This window comes from Lutjanus erythropterus, chromosome 11 (genome assembly GCF_056507025.1).
Source record: "Lutjanus erythropterus isolate fLutEry1 chromosome 11, fLutEry1.hap2, whole genome shotgun sequence".
In the NCBI taxonomy this organism is placed as follows: Eukaryota; Metazoa; Chordata; class Actinopteri; order Lutjaniformes; family Lutjanidae; genus Lutjanus; species Lutjanus erythropterus.
The window spans coordinates 34,519,862-34,533,142 of NC_139327.1; positions in this window are offsets into that span (position 1 = coordinate 34,519,862).

Genomic DNA, 13,281 nt, shown 5'->3' on the forward strand with positions numbered 1-13,281 from the left:
AGGATGTTCCTAAAATTCTGTTCATTTGTTGCTGGTGAATTTTGGGTCACCTAATGGAGGAGGGAGAAGCTTCAAGTTGGACGAGGAATTAAAATGCTGGAGACGGACGGGATGAGCTGAGGAGAAAGAGACGGGCAAGGCCACCCAGCTGAGTGGCCTCATGAAAAAATAAACAGGAAATCAGCACCCAGGATGGGGTGCTCCCCTACTGCCACCCACCAGCAGAGTTGGGTGGGTGGGGGTCACAAAGTAGGGGTGCCCACTTCCTCTGCCCTGCCAGACTGGGGCGAACCTCAAACCCCTCCCCTTCCCCCTTGGGGCCAAAGTCAGACAGAGAGGCTGGATGCAGAGATAAATTTTTGATTTGGGAAATGGAAAAATGATAAAAAATACATTATAAAAATACATGATAGCACTATAGAGTGTTGCTTTAAAACAGCACTTTCAATTGATGAAATAAAACCAGTTTTGATGTTATTGATTGAATTTTCAAATTTACATGTCTTTTTATAGGCGATGACAGTTTTTACCAAATAAATACATGTTAAAACAAACACTAAACAGATATATAATAAATTCATTGCAAAGATCAATTATAATTTCATTTGGAAAATGAACCTTTGCAGCTTGAGCGTCCCCTTTTTTCTTTATCCTTGTCAACAATTAAGTTCACAAGCTGGTTTAAGCTAATCCTTAGTTCATTAACCAATGTTCTAATGTTCTGTTTGGTGCCAGGTCTATTGAGGCTTTTGGGAGAAGCAGAATAAAACCCAACATATTTAACTATGACTTTTGATAAAGAAACGCTTTTTCTAAATGAAAGAACACTTTAGAGAATAACATACTGACTGATTTTTACAAATATATGCTGTTGGCCTCCAAATAGTATTCAAAGATGATTAGACATTCTTTAAAGGGATCATGGGAGCCAAATCAAAATTCTTACCATGGCAAATTAAAAAAAATGCAAGTGAAGTGTCTCTAGAAAATACTGAGTTTAGGATTAAATAAAAATCTCCTTTTCTCTTATTTTTATTCCGATGCTGCCTTAACATGATTGACAGGACCAAAAGTTATGGGAATATCATGTGAAACATTTACAAACCTCCTGTAATTTAGCATTGGTCTGTAATGAACTAAAACTTAACTTTAAAACAAGAATAGGATATATTTCATGGCAATTAGAAACTTGAACTAACTTTGCTAACAGGCTTAAAGTTAGGTCAATTTGAGAACTGGTTTTATCACATTTTAACTAAGTAAGTAAGTAAGTAACACACACATAAAAAGTTCGACTTGGTTTTAAGTCTAGTAAACATTAAGGTAACTTGCATGCAAATAAATTGCACCCAGGAAGTAACAGCTGCCTGAAAGACATGATTCAGGGTAACATATTCCCAAAATTGCTTATCCATGATCAAGTTGGAAGTTGTGCTTGAGTGCTGAAAAACTTTCGTCTGCAACGGAATAAACAAAACTACAATAACACCACATGAACAGAAGGAATGATACAAACACAGATAGACACACAGAAACGCATTAGAGAAAAAAAAACAATGCATGCTGGGAGATATCGATGGCGAGACATAATGTTACATAAATTAGTTCAATATTAGGAGCATCCTGGTAGTTTGCAGATTTCACAGGTTTTCTCCATTTAAAGGTGAAAACCTCCTTGTCTAGCTGGTCTATGTCTCTTTATTTGCATCTCCTACACTGTCATTGGATTTGAAAATCAAACAGAATACTGAGTTTTTACTGAGCGGCAACCTTCAGGGCTGAAAAACGAAGCAGATGCGGGAGTTCCCTAAATATTATATTAAAATGCCAAACCTCACAGCAGACATAAACATGCTTACATCGTGGCACAATAAATAGTTTTGGTCATTTTAGCAAATTTCCATGATCATGACAACTGTACTGTAAATTATATTAAGGCTTAAAGTTAAGCATTATTGAGGGTGTCACTGCTTTGAGTGACAGTTGATCGCTGTCGCAGATGGCTAGCCGCCAGATAGCCACTTCATTCAACACACCTCACCTCTAATCATGCTCCCCCTCTTTGCCAATTTTTGGATAAAGCGAAAGTTAAGCAGAGTCAGGCACTGAGGCCACCACACTCAGCTTCACTGGTTCATTCAAGACGTCAGGGTGATGTCATGGAGACTTCATCTATGTTTTGTACGGCCTGTGGTTTTCACCCAAATTTACCTCATCGGGGGACTCCATGAAAAGACAACATGTCTCCATTATTCTGTGTTCTCCAGTGATCTTCAAGCTGTCTCTCTTTGCTCCTCCTCTTTTCTTCAGTAATTCAGTGGTTGAAACACAATTTAAGAATTTGCATTTTCAAAGCTGTGTGCAAACGCTTTCATAATTAACCTTACTGCAAGTAGCCAAACAGTGTCGGACTGCATTTTCTTAAGAGAATTAGGCAGCTGAAAATGTGCTACACAGGTGGTGTAAAGCTCAGGTCAGACCAAAGATTTGCAATGAGACCATTTACACCAATGCAACTAGAACAAGGACTCTCTGTACTTCAGCTCTAACTGCTGGCTGTTCAGGCCTCTTTGTGGCTGGATATAATTTGTAGAAATATAAATGAGCACAGTCTCTTGCTACAGTTGCACTTAAAAACATAAAAGGTTTATTTACATATATTTTAACCACAGTGTTGTCATGTAAATAACAAACCCCAGCACTGAACAGGAAGCTGACATGACCGAACCCCGATTTGAACCCAAATATCACCTCTGAGTTTTTGTCCTTACCTGGTCTGGCCCGTCCCATTGGGCTCAGATATCCAGCCTTTGATAAAGACGCATGTCATCGGTGACCTTGTCCATGGAAAAAACTAAGAAGTTAACACATCCATTGTAAAACTGAATTGAATGGTGCTGCATTTGTCTCTGACATCCAGAAATTTTCACTCTTAAAAAAAAAAAAATTCCACGACTGAAATATTACATCCTTCTGGCTCTACATCTTTGTTTATTTGACTGTTCAGTATTGCTGTTTCCACCTGGAGTCTCTTCATCCATCTAACACATGAAACACAACACAAAACTAACGAAAACAAAATGGAAAACAAGATCTGGTGGAAAACAAAATTCCAAGGTTGCTCTGTGGTTCTACACACTGTATCATCCAAAAGGATGCATGATTGATTTTACATCCTGAAAAAGGGAGCACTGTGGTGGAGTTGGTGTTGACTTTTATCTATGATTGTATGTGTGCTAGTTTTTCTGTGTCTGTGCATGAAGATGAACTGTAGTCAGGAACATGTTTGCAAGTGTATACTGAAAACTTGTAAGGATTCCTGCATTCCGTCTTGTCTTAGCGTGCGTCCATCTTTGTGTGGATGATGAGAATATTTGCTCGTGTGTGTTCCACCCTTGGTCCATTCTGTTTCTCTACTTCCTGAAGTCAGCTTGGCTGGACAGAGTTGAAGAGAAAAAGAAATGGCGTAGCAGGTCTTTAAAAAACTAAACATAATCTTCATGAAGGCAGCAGTTTAGCAGAGCTGTTGCATTTGATTTGAGATTGAGAGGCGGCAAGAGTACACACTTTCTTTACACATTCTTTACTGAAATGGATGGACTTGTGTTATTTCCAAGATATTTCAACAATTAGAGAGCGAGCACCTCCAAGTCTGAGGCCATGGAAAACAGTGGTTTGCTCCCTGTGTCCCTGGTGCTGTTCACCAGTGATGGTACAGTTCAGGGTGAGATGGACCGGCAGATTGGTGCGGCATCAGTGGTAACGTGGTCGCTGGACTGGCCCTACTGCGGAGAGGAGGGAGCTGAGCGAGAAGGTAAAGCTTTCAATTTACCAACATTCACTTATGGTAATGAGCTTTGGGTCGTGACAAACAGAATGACATTGCAAATATGAGAGGCTGAGGTAGAGGGGAGGAGATGGAATAGGTTGTCTATTAATTAGAAGAGTGGCGGTTTGATCCCTGGCTCCTGCAGTCCACATGTTGAAGTGTCCTTGGGTAAAACACTGAACCATCCATCACTGTGTGCATGTGTGAGTGAATGGGTTAATGTGAGTAGTAGTTGTAAAAAAAAAAAGTGCTTTAGAAGAATCTTCTCTATTTATATAGAGCTTTATAGAAAAGCAGTATATAAATGGATGTCCGTTTACTGCAGAGTGGCTGAAATGAGTTTCCTCCATATGGTGGCTCGGCTTAGCTTGAAGACAGGGCGAGGAACTTGAACATCCAGATCTCATCTGGCCTGGGAACCCTTGGGATCCCCCAGGAGGAGATGGAAAACATTGTTGAACATCTGGAATACTCTGCCACTGCAAGCTGACCCCAGATATGTGGAAGAAAATGGATGGATGGATACTTTAAACATATTCACAAACGAATAGTAAAGTAAAGTATTACACTAGGACACAGACAGACATAAGTCAGTTGTTTTAGGATCAAAACAACCGAGAACACATTAACACAGCTCCGGTGCAGAAAGTTATCATAGTGCACATGCGAGTATAATCCTCATGAATATACACACTATCATACTTCTGCACACCTACACGAGTGCACACACAAACACCGATACACTCAAAGAGAAGAGCGGAGTGTCTATCGATTTCTGGATGAACATCGATCACATGCACAATTAATTGTTCTTTGAGGCGTAGCGGCTCCGATCATCATCCGACTTCAGGTGGAGATCAATACAGAGAGGGGAGAGGGTGGAGGAGGAAGGGGGTCAAAGAAATTTGAAACCTTGATTTTCATTCAGGGAAGAGCTCCAATGTTTCATACACTGACTGTACTAACCACTGAGTGAAAAGGGCAGTCTGAACCTTTACCTCAGCAAAGGTTACTGCATCACAATGTAAATATACTGCATCACAAGTTAAAGTCCTGTGTTATCTAACAAGAGGACCTGGGAGATTATTCTGTCATCTCTTAAAGACTAATGGTACAGTCACATGTACATGAATGCAGGTGAGTGACCATCGCCTGCTGAGGGGAATTTGCTGCACACATAAATCAGTTTGCTAATTTGTTGTCAGTTTTAGGCTGTTATTATAGTTCATGAGTTCTCCGGGGTCTGCAAGGGTCCAAGTCACATGAATTTCTTCATCAGAGGATGTAAGCTCTGTGTGGACATCTGCATACCTCCACTTTGTTGTGACCGTGCAGACCTGTCCACACAGGCACTCCAATACTACTCCATACAGTAGTATAAACAGAACCAACAGGCGTCCATGGTGTCCACAGTTGTCCGTATATGTGTCTGTCTGGAAGTATATTCAAGCCCTGAGCGGACAGCAACACATCTTTGCTATTGATAGAGAGTTTGCCACTGGAAACAAAGATTTTATTTCTCCCTCCACTCACATAGAGTGAAAGTAAATGGCAGGCAAATGTTCACCATTGTTAGTTTTGCAGTGTGTGAGCGTGGTCTAAACAAAGGATTATAGGATTATAAATATGTTTATTTTGATGTCCATGATAAACTCCCTGCAACATGTGCATGTTGATATGTGCAGACATTTTCTGACAGTGTACGTTCAGTGTCTCACTGTTGTGTCAAGCTGGTCAGTCAGTGTGTGTACTGTATTTTCATGCAGGACATCTTCTAGAGAAAAACATGTTTTGTGTGTCTTATTTTATTAATTGTGTCTCTGTGTGTATTCATATTTATTTGCAGGACTCGTCATGCGTATGTGTGCGTCATTTCCTCAGCAGCGGTGTGTATTGCTACACTGTGTTGTATTGATTAGTTAGCACACTGTTGTCTCTCCCTATTCAGCTAAATGGGAAATTAAAGCTAACTGTCACACAATTCTGCACTGAAACTCCATCAATAATTCAGCCTTCCCCCCGGTCGACTCTAGTTCATAGACACACACACATACACTTCATAATGAAGATACACGCACACACAAGCACACACACAAGAAAACAGTCTAATTATGATGCACATAGGCAAGTAAAAACAAGAAGCGCACATACAAAAAAATGGGCAAAAACACACACGCAATGAAAAAAAAAAACAAAGTTTGTCAGATGCACACACTGAAAAAACACACACTCAAGGAAATAAGGAATACCCACACACATGTTCTACCCATGTGCCCCTGAGCGAGACATTACTACAGGAAGTACCAAACACAGCTGTTCATATGGAGGTGGACCATAACTGAAGAAAGACATTCGGATTTTCTGTCTCCAGTAACGTCCAAAGAAACTGGGGAATAATTCAATATTATCATCTGCTCACCGTCAAAGGAATCTTATTGTTTTTGGAAAGATGTGTCGGATCAGAAAATTTGACTTGGAAGGAACCAGCGAATCCTTGTTCTGACAACTACGTTTGTCAAGTAAAATTAATTAAAAGTACCTATCGAGTAACTTGCAATAAAGTTGTATAACAAGTAAAAAAAGAAGTCTATAAATGGACAGGTAAGGCCACGTATGTCTGTGGATGTCAGAAATAAGTTGGGATGAAGATGGTTGGACTGGCAGCTCTGCTGGTCAAAGATCACTGTAAGTCAGGTAGAAATTCACCAGCTTGGCTCTTGATTTAACATGAATAACTCCATCACATAATCTCCTCTATTCAGAAGCTCATTTTAAAGACAAATGCAGCCACTTATTGCTTTTTGAACAGGTTGAAACAACACTAAACAAAGACCACCTCAATGCAACGCTAAACTCAAAAAATGGAGCCTCTGGGCGAAAAATGAGCGGTGTAGCATAGTGACTCTAAAGACAGACATATTGAGTGTAATTCAAATATGGCCAGAAGTCAGAACTGAAATCTATTCACAACACCACCAAGTTGTAAATACAGTGGCTGATGGCAAAGCCTAAGATCTTAGACTGGTGCTTATTTTCAGCTCTTGGCTTGAATGGCAGCGGGTACTTAATAACCCAGAGAAAAATATTCAGGAGACTGAAACACAAACAACGAAGAGAGAGAGACAGAGAGAAATAAGAACCCCGACTCCCCCCCACCACCATCTCTCCACAAACTGAGCAAAAACCAAACCAAATCTCCAATGACTCTCTGTGAAATTCAAATTCTCCCCCCAGCCGAACTCACCAGGGAGGCAAGGAGGGATGGATGATGGGAGCGAAGGACGGCAGGATGATCGGACGATGGAGGGATTAAAAGAAAACACGGCCGAGATGATGTGGATGATGATGATGGATGCGAGCGACGCTGAGCTTCTGTCAGCAGGGACGGAGGCAGCACGAGACGTGATCGATGCTTACAAATCATCTATGAAAGAGGAGAGAAACATGGAGAGTTGGACGGAGAGACTGAAGGAGAGGAGAGGAAGTAAGACGTGGGAGATGTGACGGAGGACGACAGGAAGTGAGAGGATTCGGGGAGACAGAGCGATAAAGAGACGAGAGCAAAGTCCTAATAATCATCTCTTCAACTTATCTCCCTTTCACAACAAATCTCTCTCCTCTTCCTCCCTCTCTACCCCTCCCTCCTCGTTCGTTACCCCCCTCCTCCCCTCTTCTTCCCCTCTTTCCATCTCCATCTCCATCTCTCTCCCTCCACCAGGCTTCCAGCTTCAGAGGCGAAGCTCCATCTGATCAATAATGGATGCTGCTGTCTCCTACACTGCTGGAGAAGGGCCGGTACATTAGGTAATGCAGGGGCTACATTTAACTGGATGGGCTTGTTAATGCGTCCCGCTGGGGAATCACCCTCCCAACGCCGCCCCCGCCCCCTGCCCCCCCCACCACCCCACCCTTGCAACACACACATACACATGCACACAATAACTCACCCATGCCTGCTCCCTCACCCGCCACCACGCAATCTAACTTTTTTCCACGCAGGGAGATACAGGAGGAGGAGTTGAGGCAGCGTTTGCAGATCGTGGATAGGAGCATGCTCGTGGTGCGTGGTGGGTGGGGTTAGGTGGGACTCTTGTCAGTGTTTGAATTACACCATGGGGTGTCATAACTGAATTGGAATCATTTATATTTGAGTTTGATTTGCTCAACTTGCATTAAAAACCTGAATTTGAATCACATAATTTGAATTTGCATTGTTTTATTTAAATATTTGCATTGAAAAACTGAATAGCAGAATTTGAAATTCAATTTATTAGCTTGGAACTGAATGTAACACTGAAACCGAAAAAGCTGCGATTCAAAATCAGTTCCTGCAGTTCAGTTTCAGTTCACTGAGATACAAATCCAAGTCGATGAAGAAGACCAATCAAGATTTATAGAACTCCAATTGAACAATTTCCTTCACTCCCGTTTATCCATTTACTTGTAGTTGAAACTGATTTGAATTGCAACCCAACAAACTGAGACTAGGGCTGCAACCAACAAGTATTTCATAATCAATTAATCTTTTGATTATTTTCTTAATTAATCGATTAGTTATTTGGTCCAGAAATTTAATAAAATGTTGATCATTGCTCCCTTAAGCCCAAGATGACGTCCGAAAATGTCTTGTTTCGGCCACAATTCAAAATATTCAGATAACTGTAACAGAGGAGTAAATAAACCAGAAAATATTCACATTTAAATAGGCTGAAATCACAGAATGAATTTCATTAGCAAGAACTCAATGTGGAAGTAGAATTCAGTTTTACTCTGTATCAGCCTGGCACGGTATTTAGACATTATCTATTGCAATATCACAATAGTCACAATAAACAGATTGTTAGATCCCTAATATTTCTTAATCAGTCTCTACCATAATGTGCACTGAGCATGAGCAATGAGCAGAATTTCTCAGCTATAAAAGCATAATGATGTGAGCAACAATGCTGATTGTAAAGAAAACCTAAATGTTAGCGAGATAAGACAAATAAAGTGACTTTTTGACCTGATGATGGCACCAGATAAAATGCCTGAAAATGATCAAAGACCATGAAAGTCTGCAGCGAATTTCACGGTTATTCGTTTAACAGTAAAGACATTTCACTCTGAACCAGAAACAGCAACCTGCTGGTAGCACCAGAGGAAAACTGGGGCTCACCAAAGTCATTATTCATCCTCTGGGGACCATGAATGTCTTAACCCTATTCATCGCCTGTCTAAGAGTCAAACCAAGAACACTTTTTTCCCCCTCAGATGATTTCTTCCTGCCTCGGGGCACCTCGCCTCGAGTTCTTCCACCCTATAAACATTCCCTCATTGTTATCAAAAAAAAAAAAAAGTCAGAAACATCACTGAGCTTCAGTGTGCTTCCATGTTTTGATTGCTTCATTCTGCACCTTCATTGCTCATCTTGCCATGTTGCACGAAAAACTCTAGAGGATTTATATTAATGCATAAAAGAGATATTCCCTGAAAACATATGTTGAGGTGATGCAATATGCATGCAGTTGTTAGGACGCATCATGTCTGCGAGTGCTGCGCAGCAAATATTATGTTAGAATATGTGAATCAGTCGTGATGGATCTGCAGTATAAGCCCTTTGCATTTAAGATGCAAATGGAAGCAGGAGAGCAGCGATGCTGATTTTAATTGGACAAACCCTCTCATCCAAGGCAACAGGCCGTTCAGGAAAAGATTTTTAGTAGGAGTGGTCACAGTGGGAAATAAAACTGATTCGGTGTTAAAACTACGGGGCAAAGGGAACAGAACCTCTAAATTTCTGAGGTGCATATAGAGACACACAGCTGTATTGAATATTATAGTCTAATATAAAGCTGATGAGGTATATAATGAATATTGAAGAACATCATATTCAAAGATGAATGTTTAACAAATTAAGTCTGCTCAGAGTCTGTCCAGCTTCTACACACAGTTTTCACCTGTTTGTATTTTCTTCAACCCTAAAATCAACCTGGTAAAACATGCATGCAGAATAACAATCTCTTATTGTAATAACTTTATATGTGTTTTTCACCCAGACCTTTTAATTAAACATCTCATGTGCCATATAGTAGAAGGATAAAGCTCTAAACTGCTCTATAAAGACAATAAAGATCCTTCAAGTCTTGCCCTGTCATAACTCGTCTCATCTCTCCTAATTCCTTTTTCAATTTTCAATTTTAAGCTCTGTGATTGGATGTTCTTGCTGAAATGGTTCTTGGGATTTGTAGTTGACTTCTGCCATTAGTATATCATGCCCAACTAAGACTTCAACCTTACTTTAACCGACTATAAGAAATAACAGATTTTAAAATATGAACTTAAGAAAACAGCCAGCAGTAGGCCTATACACTACACTAATGTTCACCAAATGGTAGGGCTGGGTACCGAACTTTGATGCTTTTATGGCTTCACTCCTATCGAGTATTATACATGCAGCATGATTATACTAAGCTCTAATAATGGTGGTGACAGCTGTCATTACACTTCGCAGATGAGTTGGGAAAAAGAACCCACTACATTAATGTTACACCCTGAAAAACAGGGATCAATGTTTTGTCTTTTCTTTTTATTTTTTTAGCCAGTTACTTACCTGCACAGATAACTAGGGTGAGCAAACTTTGTGCTGCTTCTTAACTAGCCGGTGCAGTTAACATGTTGGCTGGTCGAGTCCGTTCGCCACATTATTCACTCAGATAGAAGCCCTGGTGCATCTTCTCCTCATCACCGTGGGGTTGGATACCCCTGGAGCTGAGACAGAGAGGGTTTCTGATGGCTAACGTGGTGCTGCTAACAGACCGACAGGTAGAAGTAAAGAAATACACAAGCTGACATAGTGGATGGTTGTCAGGCCTGCGCTTGCTGCTCTTGTTGACAGTTTGACTCCATCCATCCATCTGTCCATTCATTTGGTTCAGTTATCAGGATCGAGTAAAGTGAGCAGAGTAGAAACAGTTTCTCCAGCTGCTGCCAGGTTTTTGAACAGCTTCCTTGTTTGAGGAAAATAATTGAGCCATAATGTGTATCATAGTTTTTATTTGGTTGTTGCTAAAATGTATCTCATGAAATTAGTATTATTCAGGAACCAGAATCAAAGTCGAGGTATCTTGATTGGTATCAAAATGTTTTTAACTTTATCCAGCCTTACCAAACAGCTGGTGTGTGAAACTATACCGTATATGAAAAAATATAAAAAATAGCCAAAAAACCTGAGAGATCAAACAACTCCCTGCTGTGTAGGAGAGTTTTTACTGTAACAATTTAATATCTTTTTTGAGTGTTTGTGGGTTGAATTTGGTGGTGACTGTCTTGGAGTTCACTGGATTTCAGATGTTAAAATGTGTGTGTTTTTACATAAAAATAAAAATTTCTCCATGTGCAGATTTATGCCTCAGGTCTCAGGGCTGCTCCACATCTTCTTGTCACTTTTTCTCTCTTTCGAGAGGCCCTCGCTGGCCCCTCACTGGCCCCTCTCAGCCCGGCGTAGCCCCAGATGAAAACCATGATTGGTCCTCTGTGGGAATTTTAAAGGGACCTCAATTAGGCGACCATGGAAGTGCCTGTTCATCCCCATTCTGCATGCGGGCCTCGGCTGGGGTCCTGAACCCGAGCTCCGCTCAGCTCTCTTTACCGCGGCGGCTGGACTCGCCTCGCCAGGCGACGTGCATCATATGCAAAAGAGAAGCAGAGGAGGAGAGAGACAATGAGCAAGAAAAAGGAAGAAATGAGAGAGCGGACCGTATGAATACATCTGCATGTGACGGAGAGACGGAAAATCCAGTGATGGAAAGGACTAATTTGAGAGTCAGAGGGAGGAAATAAGAATGAAATTAAAGGTGGAGTAAGCAAGATGAGGAAAACAGAGAAGCAGAGGAGAAGGGAGGAAGAGGGTGAGGAGAAGAGGAGGATTTAATGTGTCCTCCCCCCCTTCAGACGGTGGTTAATGACTCCTGATGGGAGAGGGAAACAAGAGGAGGAGGAGAGGTGAGGGGTGAGGAGGGGCGGCAGGTGTGACTGTCATAACCAATATCACACACACACCTTAACTTCCTTCTCTCCTCCTTTTCGTCACGGCCACCCATCCTCCTTCCTCCCTCTCTGCTCCCTCCACCTCCCATTTTTTTCTGTTGCTCTTTCACTTCACTTTGACTTCCTCTCCTCCTCTCCTCATCTTTCATCCCTCACCTCCATCGTCTACTCTCCTTTTTTTTCCCCTGTCGCCACCCCACTTTCCACTCTCCCTGCACTCCCTCCCCCTCGTCTCTGACCTCCCTCCATCATCCATCCATCCGACCTGCTCACCCTCACCTCTCCTTCTTTCATCCTACACTCTCTCCATCCTTTCTCCATCACCCCCCCCCCCTCCCTTCGTTGCTCTTTCACCCTCTCCACACTTGTCGTCCCGATTATGCAGATGAGTGTTTGTGGCGGGGCCCTAAAAAGCAGATTAGGGCCAGGGAGCCTCTTGATTGTGACATGGCTATTCCACAGAGGCCAGCAGGAGGGCGGCATTAGCTTGTGCGTGTGTGTGTGTGTGTGTGTGTGTGTGTGTGTGGTTCACTGTAGTCTCCATCCCTTGTGTTTTCCTTCATTCCTAACATGGTGCTGGTGGCGTCTACATGGAAGAGTGTGTGCTGCATGCATGTGTCTGCGTGCGTGTGTGTATATATAATCATATGTGTGTGTGTGTGGGGGGATGTGTCTAAGCATGTGAAAGGGCAGGAGACAGAGAGTGCAAGATGGCAAGCCACTTAGTGAAGGCCCATATATGTGTGTGTGTGTGTGTGTGTGTGTGCGTGTGTGTTGAGTGTCCCGGGACAGGTCTTAATGGGGAGACGTGGCAGTTGGACACAGTGCAGGATGAAAGTGGCACTACCGCCTGTTATGGGATGAACACACACACACACACACACACACACACACACACACACACATATTGTATATTCCATATGTTGCAGTCCACCATAAATGGACTTCACTTATGGCTACACTTAAAGGACCGGTCTGTAAGATTTACCAGGATCCATTGGCCATATATGACAGAAATGAAACATAACATTGGTGACCATCTTTTCATTAGTGTATATTTACCTTAAAATAAGAACTGTTGTGCTTGTATTATGCTAGAATGAGCCCTTAATATCACTGACTGTAAATATAGATGGACAACGGCCCTCCACAGCCTCCCATGGTGCAAAAATGAAACCTAAATATCCCAGAAACAAGAGCTGCTATCTTGTTCTGGTGAAACACCCTTTTTATGGCATTGAATGGCGAATTAAAGCCAAACTGGTCAGAAAATTGAACACAATTGACAAAACATCAGCGTGATAACAACTACTTAAAATGACAGAAACCACGCTGGAGAAAAATTAAGTTGATGTGTATTATGATATTTTATTTTGGCCCATCTGCTGACATGAGCAGGAGCTTTACTGCAGCCAGCCACCAGG